The sequence below is a fragment of the Salvelinus sp. IW2-2015 genome, unplaced genomic scaffold (assembly GCF_002910315.2).
Source record: "Salvelinus sp. IW2-2015 unplaced genomic scaffold, ASM291031v2 Un_scaffold3290, whole genome shotgun sequence".
NCBI lineage: Eukaryota > Metazoa > Chordata > Actinopteri > Salmoniformes > Salmonidae > Salvelinus > Salvelinus sp. IW2-2015.
Window position 1 is genome coordinate 56173 of NW_019944574.1, and position 17937 is coordinate 74109.

Genomic DNA, 17937 nt, shown 5'->3' on the forward strand with positions numbered 1-17937 from the left:
CCGTGCTCAACAGAACAAAAGGGGGCTTGTGTTTAAGGCCACACTTAAAGGAGCACGGGAGTCTAGCCTGTTGAGCATAGATCCTTGCCCAGACAAGTGCTGAACCCCTGCCTTTGACCAGAAAAAACTGGTTGAAGCCCGATACGCAGGACTTACGAGTGTGACTCACCCGTGAGCGTATTCTCCGGTCAGGTAAACAGGGAGACCAGCCGTTAGCATGCTCGAGATTACACACGCGCCAGCAGCTCCCTGTCAACAGGAGGGGGAGGAATTAGACAGAACACAGAGCTGGGAACATCACAGAAAGTCCAATATACTGATTACACATCTCTGCCACCATAACACAGAAAAACCTGACAGAAAGCTGCATTCCCCCCCGTCCCTCAGAACAGCATCAATTTAATCGGACATGCTCTCCTGTTCAAGGTGTTAAAGCATTATTTACTCCAATGCTTCCCACAGTTGTGTCAAGTTGGGGGTGATGTCCTATGGGGGTGACCATTCTTGATCCATGCCGGGAAACTGTGGAGCTAAAAACACACCCCTGGCACCTACTACCATATTCCCTTCAAAGCACTTCAATATTTTTGTGCTTACCATTCACTTTGAGGTTTATTATGGACCCTTAAAATAAAGTGTTACCCATCAGATCCTAGTTGTGAATAAAAAAAACATTTATTTTTGACAAAGAAGAAAATCACGTAATAAATGCCTTATAGATGACAATTGGCTTATATAAACCTTATAACCTTATACCTTATACCATATTTCAAATGAATACCTGTCATGGTTCGCCCCTGCCACCTTAGCTAAGATTAAAATATTAGGCTACCTATAATTGAATAGAAGAAAACAGAGAGGATGAGAAGAGAGATTGTCAGTTCCTTAATACTTGGGCTGTATAATACAGCCAATGATACATTAAGGAACTGCCTGTTCTCTCTCTCTCTCCTGTCTCTCTGTTTTCTTCTATTTAATTCAATATAAAACCTTCGTTTTCATAGAACGATGCCAGACTAGTTATGTGGATGCAGATAGATTTCCAGCATTGTGCTTCGTTTGAGTATCTGTCTGCCAAGAAGTGACCCTTTCAGCGAATGAAATAGGTGGGACTTTCCAGTCTCCAGTGGAAGTGGCTATGTAATGTAATTCAACACCAAGTCACTCTTTACCAGAGATCATAAACTAAGACCCACTCGCTGCTGAAGAGACTGAGATTCAGAAGTGAATAAACATTATAAAACAGTTAAAATACGCAGACAGTCCCCGAATTGAACTTTAAAGGAATATTTGGCAATATTATTCATTAATTTAGTTTCATTGTCATACTTGATGACTTGTATTTAATAAAAAGCAGTGTTTTAATGTCTAATAGATGGCTATGCTTATGTGTTATAAAAGCCATCTAACTACTTTTTAGCGATATACCCAGACACTCGTCACTGTCCTCACACCTTCAGCAGCACAGACTCCAGACAATCCTACTGCTCTACCACCACTGTGACTCCATACCCTGCTGCCCACCTTACTGATATAATATCTACCTTAACATTGGAGAGAGGAGCTGGGAGGAGGTCAGAGTATATTCTGTAGTACTCTATATCAAGGAGAATACAAAAAGACCATCCTTAACTCCTCATTAGGTCTTTGTGTTGTTTTTCAAATGAGTTCATTCTACACCGATAACTCTTTCTGCTACACAGGTCAAACACACTGAATTCCCACCTTAGTAGGTATTGAGCTGCAATATTCAGGAGCAGGAGTCCCTCTCTTGCTCCGTCGTATAAAACTCATGACCCAGTCCATTTCCACCACACAACCTAAACAAACACCTACGAAGAGTCCCTCGTTTTAACTTCTGTATCCTTGTTAAAGGGACACATAAAACAGTTATGTCGTTGTTTAAAATAATGTGTGGAAAACTAAAACCTCATTGACAACAATCACACAAGTCACAAACAACCCCTACACACCTTTAGACTCCTATAGGCCATAAGGGTGAATCTCCCTCTCTGACTGCACACACAACACACCTTCACTGGTCCCCAATCCCCAGGATTTGAACACACTGTCCTGGTGGATGGTCTGAGAGGACCATGTGGAGAGAGCTCATCCCCATTCTGAACACACTGTCCTGGTGGATGGTCTGAGAAAGGCAGCCATGTGGAGGAGCTCATATCCCATTCTGAACACACTGTCCTGGTGGATGGTCTGAGAGAAGGCAGCCATGTGGAGGAGAGCTCATATCCCATTCTGAACACACTGTCCTGGTGGATGGTCTGAAGAAGGCAGGCCATGTGGAGGAGAGCTCATATCCATTCTGAACACACTGTCCTGGTGGATTTCTGAGAAGGCAGGCCATGTGGAGGAGAGCTCATATCCCCATTCTGAACACACTGTCCTGGTGATGGTCTGAGAGAAGACACACATGTTGAGAAGTGCTCAAACTTGACACTGGAGGAGACTTTTTTTTTCAAAAATCCCCCCATTTATTCTTGGACAAAACCACCCTCCAAAATTAAACCTGTCCTGGTGGATGGTCTGAGAGAAGACAGGCCATGTTGAGGAATGCTCAAACTTGGACATGCTGGAGGAGAGCTCATATCCCCATTCTGAACATACTGTGAGCTCTACATGTATTGGGACAGTGACACGTGTTGTTGTTTTGGCTCGGTACTCCAGCACTTTGGATAGGAAGTGATTCAATGGCTTTGAGGGGATTTCCATCCATATTCGGTGAACCGTTTAGAAATTATAGCCGTTTTTGTACATAGTCCCCCCATTTTATGAGACCAGAAGTATTGGGACAAATTCACTTATATGTGTATTAAAGTAGTCAGAAGTTTAGTAATTGGTCCTATATTCCTAGCACACAATTTTTTATTTTATTTTTATTTCACCTTTATTTAACCAGATAGGCTAGTTGAGAACAAGTTCTCATTTACAACTGCGACCTGGCCAAGATAAAGCATAGCAGTGAGACATAAACAACAACACAGAGTTACTCATGGAATAAACAAACATACAGTCAATAACACAATAGAAAAGTCTATATACAGTGTGTGCAAATGAGGTAAGATTAGGGAGGTAAGGCAATAAATAGGCTGTAGTGGTGAAGTAATTACAATTTAGCAAATAAACACTGGAGTGATAGATGTGCAGAAGATGAATGTGCAAGTAGAGATACTGGGGTGCAAAGGAGCAAAAAAAGAATAACAATATGGGGATGAGGTAGTTGGATGGGGTATTGACAGGTGGGCTATGTACAGGTGCAACGATCTGTAAGCTGCTCTGACAGCTGATGCTTAAAGTTGGGAGATATGAGTCTCCCTCATTCAGGTTAGCAATGACTACATCAAGCTTGTGACTCTACTAACTTGTTGGAGGTGTTTGTTTTGGTTGTGTTTCAGATTATTTTGTGCCCAATAGAACTGAATGGTAAATAATGTATTATCTTTTTTGAGTCACATTTATTGTAAATAAGAATATAATATGTTTCTAAACAATTCTACATTAATGTGGATGCTACCATGATTACAGATAGTTCTGAATGAATCGCGAATAATGATGAGTGATAAAGTTAGAGGCACAAATATCAGGTTAGCATCTTTTAGTAGGGGGATATTTGTGAGTCCAGCCCACATTCATTGCCAGACCAACTGACAAGCCCGTCCTGATTGGGTAATGCGTGGTCTCATGTCTGCCACAAGGGGAGTATAATGCATCAAATAAAATAAACTGTCACTGTGAAAGATGTGGAACAAGATTAGTATCATAACCTGAGTAATGATGAGTATATATTACAGATTTAGTATTTTCAGGTCTGCTAATCTCTGAGTGAGTACAGTAAAATACTGGCATGATTGATGTGTTGGTCATAAAGATGGCTGAAAAACTATTTCATGGCACACTTGTTAACGTTGCCCATAAAAATATAAACAAACAAATAATGTAATCTTCTATAAAAGTACATCTTTATTCTCAGTTTCATTTCTCTTTTGTTTTGCATATTATACATTGTGACCGTTAAGACGATTGAGATTTTATTACATCACTGTAAATCTTTAAGAGGCTCATAAAATCATTGATAGAACTGATTAACATACATTGGTAGATTGAGCCATAAGTCAGAGCACTTTTGTTTGCTTTCACTACCTATATATAAATTAGGCCATTTTGAAGTTACATTCAACACTATGAAGGCTACATAGCAATCCCCCTTTAGACTGACAATGTTAAGATAAAACATAAAAACAATGATTAGTGACTATCTTTGTGAATCGTGTAACTCCTTGTACTTGTCGTTATGATTGTGTAATTATTGTATATTATGAATGTGTATTATGCATAATGGTAGCTGACTATTTGGTGGAGTTCCCTGTCCTTGTCCAGTGAAGACATTGACCATCAGTGTCCTGAGGTCCCAGAGGGCTTTATCACAGGACACTTCATCCACTGTCCTCCACACCTCAGCAGCACAGACCCAGACCAATCCTACTGCTCTACCCACACTGGTGACTCCATACCCTGCTGCTCACCTTACTGTCCACTACCTTATCTGTGAGAGAAAGGACAACATTTTGAATTCATCAACGTTTTTAAGTAACATAATATCCAGTGGTTAACGTGTGCTCAGTCAGATGGTTAGTGTATCAACCAGAGACTTGACATGTTGTTGACTATTATCTAATCAAATTGCTTGACATTCCGTGACTACATAGTTTAAGTGAACCCTACCTTAGGACGACACTTCAGTGAGCTGCTGAATATCAGAAGCGTGAGAGTCCTTTCTTGGCCCGTCGCCCACAAAATCATTACCCAGTCCGTTTCCACACTTCCCACATCGGACCTGAAACACACAACTAGCAGTTCCATCTTTCCATACATAGTATGATTCAATTCTATGTGCCAATTTTTTAACAAGAAAAAGTGTTTTCATTCATTAACTTGTTCACAATGTTGACATCGCAAACCACTCCCCCACAACAACACCATACACATGGTCTGCGGTTGTGAGGCCGGTTGGACGTACAACATTTTCTAAAATGACGTTGAGGCGGCTTATGGTAGAGAAATTAACATTAAATCTCTGGCAACAGCTCTGTGAACATTCCTGCAGTCAGCATGCCAATTGCAGAAATACGCTTTTGTGCCTATGGAAAATGTCGGGGAATACAATACTAGCAGAACAGTCAAAGCGAAGGAGTGCCCCTATGGAGTAGGGGTTGTCACCCATCTTTTCTGAGTCAGAATCACTTTCGCAGTCAAAAAGCAAGCCGAAATTTACCGCTCAGATGTTGTTGGAAAGAGAAATGTAGGCGTAGACCAAAACAGATTTGTGCTGGAATTCGATTTCGTTGTTGTGCGGACGTAGATTAATACGATTATTGCGCAGCGAGAGTTTGGCGTATGATGCTTGGCTGGGCGCGATATATTGGTTCTGTCTCAGACGGCAATTTATATTTAAAAACTCAGCTTTGATAACAAATATTGATGTATTTGAGAGCATAGTTGGGTGGGCATTAATTGAACATAAATTATCGTTTTTAATTTAATGGTCTAATTAATGTGTACCTGGCATTGCTGATTGGTCAGTTTCAGCGGAGGAAAGGAGCGATAGTCATGCATGGACCGCGTCATTTATCGTATGCGGTGCCGTGCTCTCTACTTCCCCAGCTGGAGTACTGACCAGTAGGGACTTACTGTCCTCCAATCTGTATTATGTGAAACTTCAGCTCGCACCGCATGGTGAGTCGCCTTCTATGCACAAACTTGTCACCGCTGTCTGTTATTGTATCTCATAATATATATATATCCTATCTGAGTTATTGTAGAATATTATCTATTTATTTCTTTGGTTCTATAATTATATATATCTCTATTTTCTCTATCTTCTACATCTCTTATCTATATTCTTTATTTCTTATGTCTTTTTTTTTTCTATCTTTTTTTTTTTTTTCGATTTTGTATTTTTTTTATAGTCTCTATATTATATCTCGTTTATTGTTTTGTTTTGTTAATTTTTGTTATATACATTTATTTATATCTTTTTTTTTATTGTGATTTTTATCTATATTGTTTCTATTATTAATATTATCTTTATTTCTATATTCTATTTATTATCTATTATTCTATTTAAGTTTTATTTATCTATCAAGCTCTGCTTTTTTTCTCCTTATTTTTCTATTTTCTTCTCATTCTTTCTCTTTATTTTTCTATTGTCTTCTTTATTCTTATTCCATTATATTCTTTTGTCTATGGTTTCTTGTTTTTATATATTCTTTTTTTATTACTATGTTTATTATATCTCTATCTTTATTGTCTTATTATCTATTCTATTATTCTTTTGTTAGCTATTTCTGTATTTATCTTTCACTATCTCTTTTTCATTTTTTTTTTTCCTTCTCTAGTTGATATATTCTATACTTTTCTTCTTCATTATTATTTTTATTATTATGTCTTATTTTATAATATGTTTAATTATCTCTTTGTCTTTCTTTTTATCCCGTCTTCTTCTAGTTCTTTTCTGTATAATTTTTCTATTTTTATGTTTTCTCACCTTTTCTTCTGCTTCCTCTATATTATCACAATTTTATTTGATTTCTTATATAGAGATTTATTAATTATATTATATTATTTATATCGTAACTATTTTTGATTTCATCTCTTTTATTCTTATTTCTTATTCCTTATGTATATTATCGTTTTTTGTTTTTTTTGTGATTTTCTTTTCGGTTATCTTTGTACTTATTTTTTGATTTTTTTTCTGTATAGTTATTTTTTTTTCGATTCCCAGCTAATTCTGTTTTTTTGGTACTCTTTTTTTTTCTCTTTATTTTTATTCATTATTTTGTATCTTCTGTTGTTGTTTATTGTTTTCGTCATTTTTCTCCGCCTATTAGTATTGTTGTATATGTTTATGTTTTTTTTTTATTAGTGTGTGACTTTTTAGCTATCTTTTTTTATATTCTGTATTTATTTTTTTTATTCTTCTAATGTTTTTATTATATCTTCTTTATATCTGATCTTTTCTTCTCTAGATTTTTTTTGTTTTTCTTAATTCGTTCCCACGCTTCCTAATTATATCTTGGATGATCTGGGATCTGCTATCTTGTCTGTTTGTTTTATTAATTCTTTCTCCTATTCGTCTTTTGTATTGTTTTTGTCTTTCTTTCGCTTGTTTGACTATCTATCTTCTCGCTTGTTTATGATTGGTTTTTTTGTTTGGTCTCTTAGGTGTGATATGTTTGGTTTCATTGGCCTAGTGGGGTATGGATTTTTATGCTCTTTATTTGATGGATCCTGTTCTTTGGTGTTTTTTTTTTTTTTTTTGTTTTTTTTATTGAACTTGAGTTCTTTGTTGGTTTCTCACTATCTGTCACTATACGATTTGTGTGTTGTCTTGTCGATGGACTATTCCCTTGTGTACATTGATTGAAGTGTATTTATCATTTTTTGAGATGGAATTTGCTCGTTTTATTTTTTATAGGTAAGGTGTAGTTATTGTTTTTTCTTTGTAGATTTGTCCATTTTTTTCATACATCTATTTCTTTTCTTTTTGTATTGTTGAAGTTTGTGGCGATGGTATGTGGACTCAGTTGGTTTAAAATGCAGTAGAGTTTGAAGTCTGCACCATGGGTGAGGATGAGTAGTTCGCTTCAATGAGTGAGAGGTAGAAAGGTGCGGCGTGGTGTTTTGGGATGGCTCGCTAGTTGGGTTGATTGTGTGCCTGGGGTGATGGAGCTGCGAAGTTGGTATCGGGTGTGTGTTGGGGGGTGGGTTTTGTTTTTGCGCGAGGAGTCAAGGGTTGGAGTCTAACCCATGGGGAGCGACCAACTGTACAACACATTCTCTTTGAGTATGGTTACAGATCATGACATTGTCAGAAAACCCTTACATGTAGGGAGAATACCGGATACATGAATCAGCTGTCCCAGCGACTCGCATCATAGTGTTACAAGCGACTTTATATAAATATGTGCATTTATTCAGGTTAAATAACAAGTTCCATACCTTACGGTGCCTTCATTAGAGTGTTACCAGAGCCATTGCTATCTTACGCGCGCTTCAACAGTAGATGTGTACCAAAGGCCAAACTACCGCTTCCTTCATATGAGTATAATGAATACTACAAGAATCTCAAGATTAACATACGTCCTTTCATTCAAGATGTTAACACAACTGTCCTGCATTAAGCTGTACCTTCACTGCTAATTACGTTACCATTTGAACTCGAAAATTACTGCGAGACGTCCTTTCATAACACGAGTTTGACAATGCTCTCTTGAGCACAACTACGTTCCTTCATAGTTATGTGATATAAAGTTCGCTACACGTATTAACGGAAACTAGGACTGTGGGTCCCAGACCTTCTATACTTTCATCAAACGTCGCGTTCTTATAGGTATAAAGATGCCAGACGGCAGACGGCCAATCTAGTTCTATGCTAGTCTATATTGCAAGTAACGTTTTTGGAACGATTCAATAGGAAACATCGTCAGACTCTTATCGGATCTCTTACGAAGTCAATGACACATGGCTCCTAGCCGCGCAACAATGCGTCTAGACGCGTCCAATATCATATGAGCTTACGTCGTCCGTCTACCAGTAGGCCATTACTCATGCTTATTCCTTTTACACTATTCTATGCTCACATACAACGGTCCTCAAAACGTATCTGTGACGCTGTCCTATGCGACTAGTCGTGTCCAACCCAGGTCTACAACTAGCCCTCTCTTGCATGATATGATACTAACCCAAACTGACGTCGCGATTATCAATAGATTAGTCATTGGACCAGCCCCTTATTTATAGACTATAGCTTTCCATATGAGCAGCCGTTATCAACACTAGATCGTCTGTACTGAATGGTCTCTAACAGGTACCGTCCACTGATAAGTAGGGAGGTGGCTAACCGGTCACTGGTGACCAAGATTACCACCAAGACGTCTTATGAGTTTCCACACACGTCGCCACAGAAAATGTCGAAATAGGTTTACTTTTATTTTAAAAACCCCTGTCTGTACATCAGATATGCACACAGGAGCGCACTACTACGTCCTCATAGTGTTACAAGCCAACTACGTCCTTACATTTAACACCACCTGTACCACATGACTCAAGACCTCTCAAAACGCTAGCCAGTGCACAAAGAGAGACTGTGTAGCAACAGTTGACCTCTAACTTACGTACCCATTTCATAAAAGTATCTGTACATAGGCCAGCTACAGTACCGTTGATAGGACCTTATAAACGCAAGCGCCATAACTGACCGAGTCCGCGCTATTCAATCATGTGTGAGCACAAGCGTTGACAACCAATTATGACAATATCTTTCAATCAGCGTATTTAGTGCTACCAGGTACCGAACACTACGTCCCCGTTCAATGAAGCCTACCCTGACGATAAACCTCAAGGTAAGGAATCATACAAAGGTTTGGTCTGCTTAAAATTACGGCGTATACACCAAACCGAAATTCTAAAGAGAAGCGACACAACATATTGAGCATTTACCCACTTACAATTTTATTCACACCTATTATATGAGTGTAGTAATAAATAGTATGCACGGTTACTGAACACTCTTATGTCTACAATACTGTGTATTTCCAGTAAAATCAAGTTCCTATGTTCACTCCGCATTCACTACCGGCATTTTCGTAACAGACAAAAAGTTACAGACTCTTAGTGTCTTGACTCCCTCACGTAAGTGCAGCAAGCAGCCGAGCTGACAATGAGATTTTTACTGAAAATGTTGCAAATGCTGTATACACATATTATTGATTTATTTAACAGTCCAGAGACGATTTTGCATCACTAAAAAAGTAGCTCTTCACATAGATACACACTTTTGATTTACAACTTCCGCCATTCTTTACATGAGCCGTTTATGTCAAAATAAACATTGCACTCAAAACTCCAGATTACTGTTAATGCTTTCGAAAGAGCCATCCATCACTGCGATATATACGCCACCTCGGGAGACCTAGATTGCACCTGTCTTTTCTATGCGAGACCAGCAAGTACTCTCTTATTTTTGCTGTGTAGTGTATATGAAATCTGAAATCTGATTCTCAAGGAGACTTACGCTACACCCGACCCTGTATACTATTCATTTGCTATTTTGATATTTGGGGCACGAGTTCTTCTTCATGCACACTCACCGAAGGGCTCTCTGACTCTAGCCACTCAAGATCCTCTCGTCACCCTGACCAGCTTCAAGATTAGACGAGCACACACATCCACGTGCGAGCAGTGTGAATGTGCCGCAGCACTACAGTGCACATACGCTGTATCATAATTTCAGGTGTCTCACTCTCCAAGAAGATATGCTCTTTAGAGAGTCGGGAGTCGAAGTTCTTGCCGACTCTCAGCTGTCCTAATTCCCAAAGGATCTATATCTAGACTGCCTGAAATGCTTGTCCCAAGCGCAACAGCGCGAACTCACCCTATTCGTTCCAAGTCTTGTGCTGTTGTAATACTTATGTGTCTCCCTACAGTATCCCCCCTTGGTGGAAGGGTGAGTCACAACGGGCCTGCGACACACCCACCAGAACTGAGGTCCCTGCGAACTCTGGAGCGAATGCTTTCAAAGCGCCTCGACAGTTATTGCGCCCTTAGTACTTTGGCACACTGCTTATAACTAACTTTCACTGCGATATCACACGATAGTGCTGGCCCAGTCACCGTTCGCCCCATGAGACTTAAAAAACCAATCCGCCACAAGGCTAGCGCTCTTAGAGCAGTTCGAGCGGACGCTTACCAGTGCTGTCATGCACCGTCTGGATGTTGTACAGGATGAGGCTTGCGCAAGATGTTTCTTCAATCACAGTAACCACTTATGGTATCGTGCGTTAGCGTCCATTTCATTAGTTACAAACAAAGAAGTTCAATTCGTGTTTTTTCAAGGTTATCTCAACATCCACGAAACCAAGTTGATCTTATATGCTTATAGCATATCTCACATATAGTATTGCTCGAGATACCTGGTGCGGGGAGTACCAAGTTTGCGTCAGTGCCTCTACTGTCGGCCAAACTCCAAGATGACCCAGGTTCAGTTTCATTTTCCCAGAACTACCATTTGTTTACAGACTAAGAATAGTTCACTGTTACGAAGTGGCTTCCGTCTTGGCCTCTCTACCGTAAAGGCCGATAGAATTTCATGGTGTGAGGATGCTTCACAGATGTCAGCAGTGAAGGTCGGACAAGTTTTAATATCACTTTTTCTACTAGGCCAAGAGGATCGTGCTTACATTAACCCAAATACCGCACTTTAGCAGAACAAATATGCTCTGCGCAGACTCCCGTTTTATCCAAAAAGCTGCTAACCATCATGGCGTCTCTTGGCGTTACCTCCCTGAACCAAGACCTCCTTACTCCCTTGGGCATTGCCTTAAGTTTCGCCGTTTGGCTTCACTTCGTCATAGTGGAAGAGAGTCTCGTCGTAATTTTCGCAAGAGACAACCCTACTTATGTAGTGTCATATTATGTGAGAGAGTGAATGGAGCCATCTGACCTGTTGGATGGTTGCATTTCGACAAAGACCTCACACTACTTCAAACTCATGTGCAGCGGCTTTGCTTGACATCATGGAAAAAGTTCAGAAAAAAGATTATAGTGTTCAGACCCCAGCCTCAGTGCAACCAACAGAATTTCTTGTGTGTCCCTCCCGACCAACCTAGATTCACCTGTCCTCTGGAAGAGGCAGCAATTTTCCTCAACAGCGCCTATGTAATCCTTCGGCCTCGGAGAGTACCAGGCCTTCTATGCGTTGTTATCTAAACAATAGTCCGTCATGACATGCCACGTGTATCAACTAGCTCACACACTGTGATCATGACGGAACCGGCTTGATGTGCCGTCTCATGCCGACATCATACATGATACCGAAGACATCGCACATTTGTACATCTCTTCACACAAGCAAGTGGACTCACAAAGAATCAGTAAGCTTTTGTATGAGAGAGATCTACCAACAAGAGATAAGATCTCGAATGAAATCAAACATGCCACGTGCAAGCTCAAAACATACTATGTCTAAAGGATATCCATCATTTAAGCAAAGGGCGTGTTTAGAAAAAACCGTAGGAAGTAGAGATCTACAGAAAGTATTTCTGCTTTTAAATATCTTCTTTATGACACAATGTGACGTATAGTTCAAAATCTTACTTCCTCTGTGAGTGTACGACTTGACATGGTACGAGCCCATGATTGTGTTAGATGATGAAAGGGAAAAAAAATGCATTTAATAAAATTTTACCGCTCAAAGAACAAGGAAAAAAGGAGCCACTCTCCAGAGAACGGCCCATAAAAAAACACGTAGCTACGGTATCAAACTTGCGCATGGACAAAGATCTGTACTGTTTGGAGAAAAATTCCCTCTAGCTACTGATGAAACAAAACAAATATAGATCTGTGTTGCCGATAAGAATGGAACAACATTGTTATTTCAGGAGGAAAATGAGAGATGGGGACCATTCCCAACGCGATGCCGACAGTACTACTTGGCCGAATGACACTGTATATCCTTCAGTCTAGTGCCTTACCAGAAAGGCCATTATCAATGGTCTGCCATTTGTAGTTACAAAGCGCCCAACTTTACATGTTTATTAGTTGTAGGCAAGGTGCTCTCTTGCTTGCAAGAAGCAGGTGATCTTGTGCTACTTTCTACTAAGAAGAGATCGAGCATGAAAAGGGAACACAATTAAACTATGGTTGTAATTGATTAAGTTGTGATACAAGGCCAAAGCCATACTCTAACTCACATCAGTGTAGGAGAGAGTGGTATACAAGAGGCTTGTTCGCAAAGGTCTTCCAAATGGACAAGACCCAAGCATACTTGCACCACAAAGTATACTATGTGCATATATGATATGTGCTTTTACAAAGGACAAACACCAATGTAAGTATCAAGTGTTATTGTTGAGGGTGAACCAACAACCAACATGTATGTCTTGTAGTGTACAGGCAACTCACAAACTCTCAATCCTATTAGAAACATTCTGTGGGTGGAACTGGAAAAAGTGTGTGCGAGCAAGAGCCTATAAACCTGACTCAGTTGACTACCAGCGTCGCGTGTATATATCTCTATATATATCTAAATCTCTAAAACTATTGTGGGGAAGCTTGTGGAAGACTACATGAAACGTTACTCAAGATTAAACAATTTAAAGCAATGGTTACCCCAAAGGCTAACTTGAGTGCACATAGTATCTTTTTAGCCCGAATGTGGAATGTGATGAAAGAATCAAGAAGCAAATCAAATAAATATTTCTCTCTACTATTATTCTCGATATTTCAACATCTTACAATAAAGTGAGTGATCCTAACTACCCCAAGACAGGGAATTTTTACTAAGATTAAATGTCAGGAATTGTGAAAAACTGAGTTTAAATGTATTTGGCTAAGGTGTATGTAAACTTCCGACTTCAACTGTATAAGCGCGGATATCGACTCTCCCACTTGAGCATGCTTTTGTGGCACAGTCGATAGCACGTTGGACTTCGGGCTAGAAGGTTGAGGTTTAGAGACCTGCTTCCTGCCTGTTTCAATACAATACTTTATCTACCTCTATCACTCCAGTATCCCTGCACATTGTAAATATGGTACTGGAACTGACCCTGTATATAATATTCTTACTTTCTCGTTTTCTTATTTTTATTTATTGTGTTTTTGAACTACCTTGTTATTTTTTGTATTACATTCTTGTTGATTACTGCATTGTTGGGTTTAGACCTGGCAAGAAAGGCATTTCACTGTATATTTGACATTAACACTTCATCAAATCAAATCAAATGTCATTAGTCACATGCGCCGAATACAACAGGTGTAGACCTTACAGTGAAATGCTTACTTACGAGCCCTAACCAACAATGCAGTTAAAAAATATATGGATAAGACTAAGAAATAAAAGTAGCAAGTAATTAAYGAGCAGCAGTAAAATAACAATAGCGAGACTATATACAGGGGGGCACCGGTACAGAGTCAATTTGCGGGGGCATCGGTTAGTTGAGGTAATATGTACATTTAATTATGCTACATTAGGTGAGTATTAAAGTGACTATCTATAGATGATAACAACAGAGAGTAGCAGCGGTGTAAAAGGGAGGGGGGGGGGGGGGCAATGCATATAGTCTGGGTAGCCAATTGATTAGATGTTCAGGAGTCTTATGGCTTGGGGGTAGAAGCTGTTAAGATGCCTCTTGGACCTAGACTTGGCACTCCAGTGCCGATTGCCGTGCGGTAGCAGAGAGAACAGTCTATGACTTACGTGGCTGGAGTCTTTGACAATTTTTAGGGCCTTCCTCTGACACCGCCTGGTTTAGAGGTCCTGGATGGCAGCGAGCTTGGCCGGGATGTACTGGCCGTTTGCAGTACCCTCTGTAGTGCCTTGCAGTCGGAGGCCGAGCAGTTGCCATACCAGGCAGTGATGCAACCAGTCAGGATGCTCTCGATGGTGCAGCTGTAGAACCTTTTGAGGATCTGAGGACCCATGGCAAATCTTTTCAGTCTCCTGAGTGGGAATAGGTTGTGTCGTGCCCTCTCACGACTGTCTTGGTGTGCTTGGACCATGTTAGTTTGTTGGTGATGTGGACGCCTAAGGAACTTGAAGCTCTCATACCACCCATCCTTGTTGTGCAGTACGGTGGCACTGAACAAACATGAACACAATGCTCCAAAAACACCCAGATACGTCCTTTTAGAAACAAAAACGCTGTCAGTACAGCATGACATTGTGTCATTCCGGACTTTATATTCCATTTATTGCGACTCGAGCTGCTTCCCCAATCCAGCTGTTCCATTCTCTGTGTAGCCTGCTGCTACAGGTAACTGACGAAATAAAATAAACACCAACATAAAGTATCTTAATAGGGCGTTGGCCCACGAGCCAGAACAGCTTCACTGCGCCTTGGCATAGATTCTACAAGTGTCTGGAACTTCCGTTTTCTTTTTAGTTTGACAGTTACATGTAGAACGAACGGAGAGGTATCACTCGAGCTCAACAAAATGGAATATAACATTGCGGAAGTTAGAAATAACACAATTTAATGTGTACAACATGCAAAGACTTGCATCACTATACTTAGAGCTTTGCATTTATAAAAGTGTTTTTGGCGCCTTTGTTCAGTTTGTTTTCAGAGCCCCCATACTGCACAACACGAGGATGAGGAAATTGGTGGGGGTAAGTTTCTCAAAATCAAGTGAAATCACACAAAAAAGTGTCTGGACCCTTCCACAACATGCTATTTACATAAACAATGTAGGCTTGGTGTGTAAAAAAGTGTCTGGACCCTTCCACAACATGCTATTTACATAAACAATGTAGGTTTGTTGTAAAAAAGTGTCTGGACCCTTCCACAACATGCTATTTACATAAACCATGTAGGTTTGATTGTAAAAAAGTGTCTGGACCCTTCCACAACATGCTATTTATAAAACAATGTGGTTTGGTTGTAAAAAAGTGTCTGGACCCTTCCACAACATGCTATTTATATAAACAACGTAGGTTTTGTAAAAAAGCCTATAGCAAGGACCCTACCCCAACGTACAATAAGCATCCAGTGACTGCAAGTGACAAGTGCAGACTAGTAGGCCAGACCCTACTAAACCTAACCCATTTTGTCATTTCAGTTTAATAAACTCAACAAAAAACTGATTAACTACAGATATCACAATTCCCCCATTTATTGTCATTTCGTTTATATGAATGACACCAGATGTTTTGAGCAATATTTAATTTATTGATTTGATTAAAACACAACAACAAACAGATTGCAAATTCATGACTTAAATCATCCCTTAAAGCCAAATCCCAACATTGATCAGACATGTTTTTGTCCTGCCGTAGTCTGTAACAAACAAAGGAAAAGCCCCATACCCGTATAGAAGACTGCCATTTCAAAGGTACATTTTCTCCCCAGTTTAAAGACAAGCAGAGGCTGGATATTCAAACCATGCATTTATATATATGTCTTAAGGACACCATGGTCAACACAACTATACCAACAGAATTCAGAAAGAGAACGCCTCCACTTCAGAGCTCTACACAGACCTCTTTTTCTCTCTCCAATACAGAGATTACAGCAATTCCATAGCATTGAAAGACATCAATGAATTCAGCATTTTACAATAGATAACTCTTAAATTACATATTTACAAAACAAAACACAGGATAAAATAACACTCTCCTGAAATCCACCGTTTTACTCTAACTGTTCACAGCGATCTACAACAAACCATGAATAACAACCAAACACATAGTTACATCTGCAATTACATGGTGTCAATTTCCAACCAATAAGAGGGCTTGACTGCAATGAGAAAGAAGGAGGAAATGAGTTCATCACCCACACATTTATATCCATATGCAGAAAGATTGAGTGTGCTGATTCAATAGTCTATTTATCAGATAATCCTGGCAACCTAGAGACTAGCAGTTCTTGATAAGAGGGACTGAGACACGAGATTTGAAGCGCAGTTTAACATTCAAGGCTGTGTTTTACCTGTTCTTTTATTAATCGTTCTGTTTTTATCCCCCCCACCGAACAACTCTTTTAGCTCTGGACCGGCATGTGTTTTTATTTCCTGTGGGAAGCAAAGTGGAGGGCTGAGGGGAGGTGGTAAGAGGCCCAGGTCCACGGGGTGGAAAGGCTTGCCTGACCTCTTACTTGTTCCTGGGCAGCCCGCTATACAGCCGCTACATCTGACTCTTGCCACCCTCCCGGTCACCAAACAAGGACCCAGGCCCTCGCACCGTTCTGGCTGGTTATCTTACCTCCAGGACTCGGTGGGGCTGATCCATCGACCCTGCGAGCCCCTGTTTCTTTATCCTGCTCCCCACACACATATGCTCACTCACAAAGTTTTTAAAGAACATCTTTTAAACTGGAACAAGGAGGCCTGTCTACAGTTTTAACAAACACCGCTCTCTTTTCTACTCTTGTGCCAGGAACGGGAACGGCTGTGGTCCAGTTGCGCGGCTCGTCGTAGGCCGAGCCACCACGGTTTGGCGCACGTGGCCCATCCTGCCCTGCTGAATGTGGCACCTGTGATCCTGTCCTGTATGGTCGCCCCATGAGATTCCTTCCCGGTCAGGGGCCGTCATGCACTCCCCGGGGCATGGCGAGGACATATCCGCGTGCCCCCCCTGACCAGGCTGCGTGTGCAAGCAAGCAGTCGGTGAGGCACTTCTTCTGGGAGTGCAGAGCCGCCAGGGAACTGGGAGGAAGCATGGCCCCCTGATCTCCCCACGTCCTGCCAGCCAGGGAGGGACCTAACGCCGCAGCTCGTGCTGTATTGGGGTGGGCGGAGGCCTATTCCACCAAAGGCCCCTCATACACTCTCTGGCCCACCTTCACGTGCCTGAAGGACGCTTTGTGGCTCCTCCCGGCAACCTGCTGGGTTAGGAAAACAGGTAGAGACCACCCCCAGCGCAGTGGCCTTTGCTTTAGCACGGGAAGCCCTGGGGTGGTACGAACGACAAAGGGGCCTCGGACCCCAACCAGATTAGGGTCCCCCCACAACACCTGAGTTCCCGGCGGCCACGGTCCTGGGGACAGCTCTGCGGAGCCTAGGGGCGACGCGCCTAGGGGAGGGGCTCCCTCTGGGGCCCCGAACGGGCTCTACGGAGTTCCAATTCGGACAGCAGCAGGGGGAGGCCTTTTTTGATAAGGACTCACCCCGTGCCTGTTTACAAAGGACTAAAGACAGTTTTTAACAAAGGGACTTTTGGACAGGCTTTCCATGGGTCTTAAATAATTGTTTTACTTTGTTATTTCATTCATTTACACATTTTAAATGGCTTTTATCAAATTGGTTTTTACAAAAAAGGGTACCTTTCTCATGCACGATTGTTTTATTGTTTTAAATAACAACCCTTCCTCTTTAAAAATTAATTGTAAAGTAAATGGCCTGGTTTTTTAAATCTCTCTTTTCCCC

The 17937-nt window shown here is 40.8% G+C and overlaps 1 protein-coding gene across 1 annotated transcript in view; it reads right to left on the minus strand.

Moving 5' to 3' along the window:
• LOC112075619 (methionine-R-sulfoxide reductase B1-A-like) overlaps window positions 1-17937 on the minus strand; it is a 26353-nt gene that overhangs the window by 6210 nt on the left and 2206 nt on the right.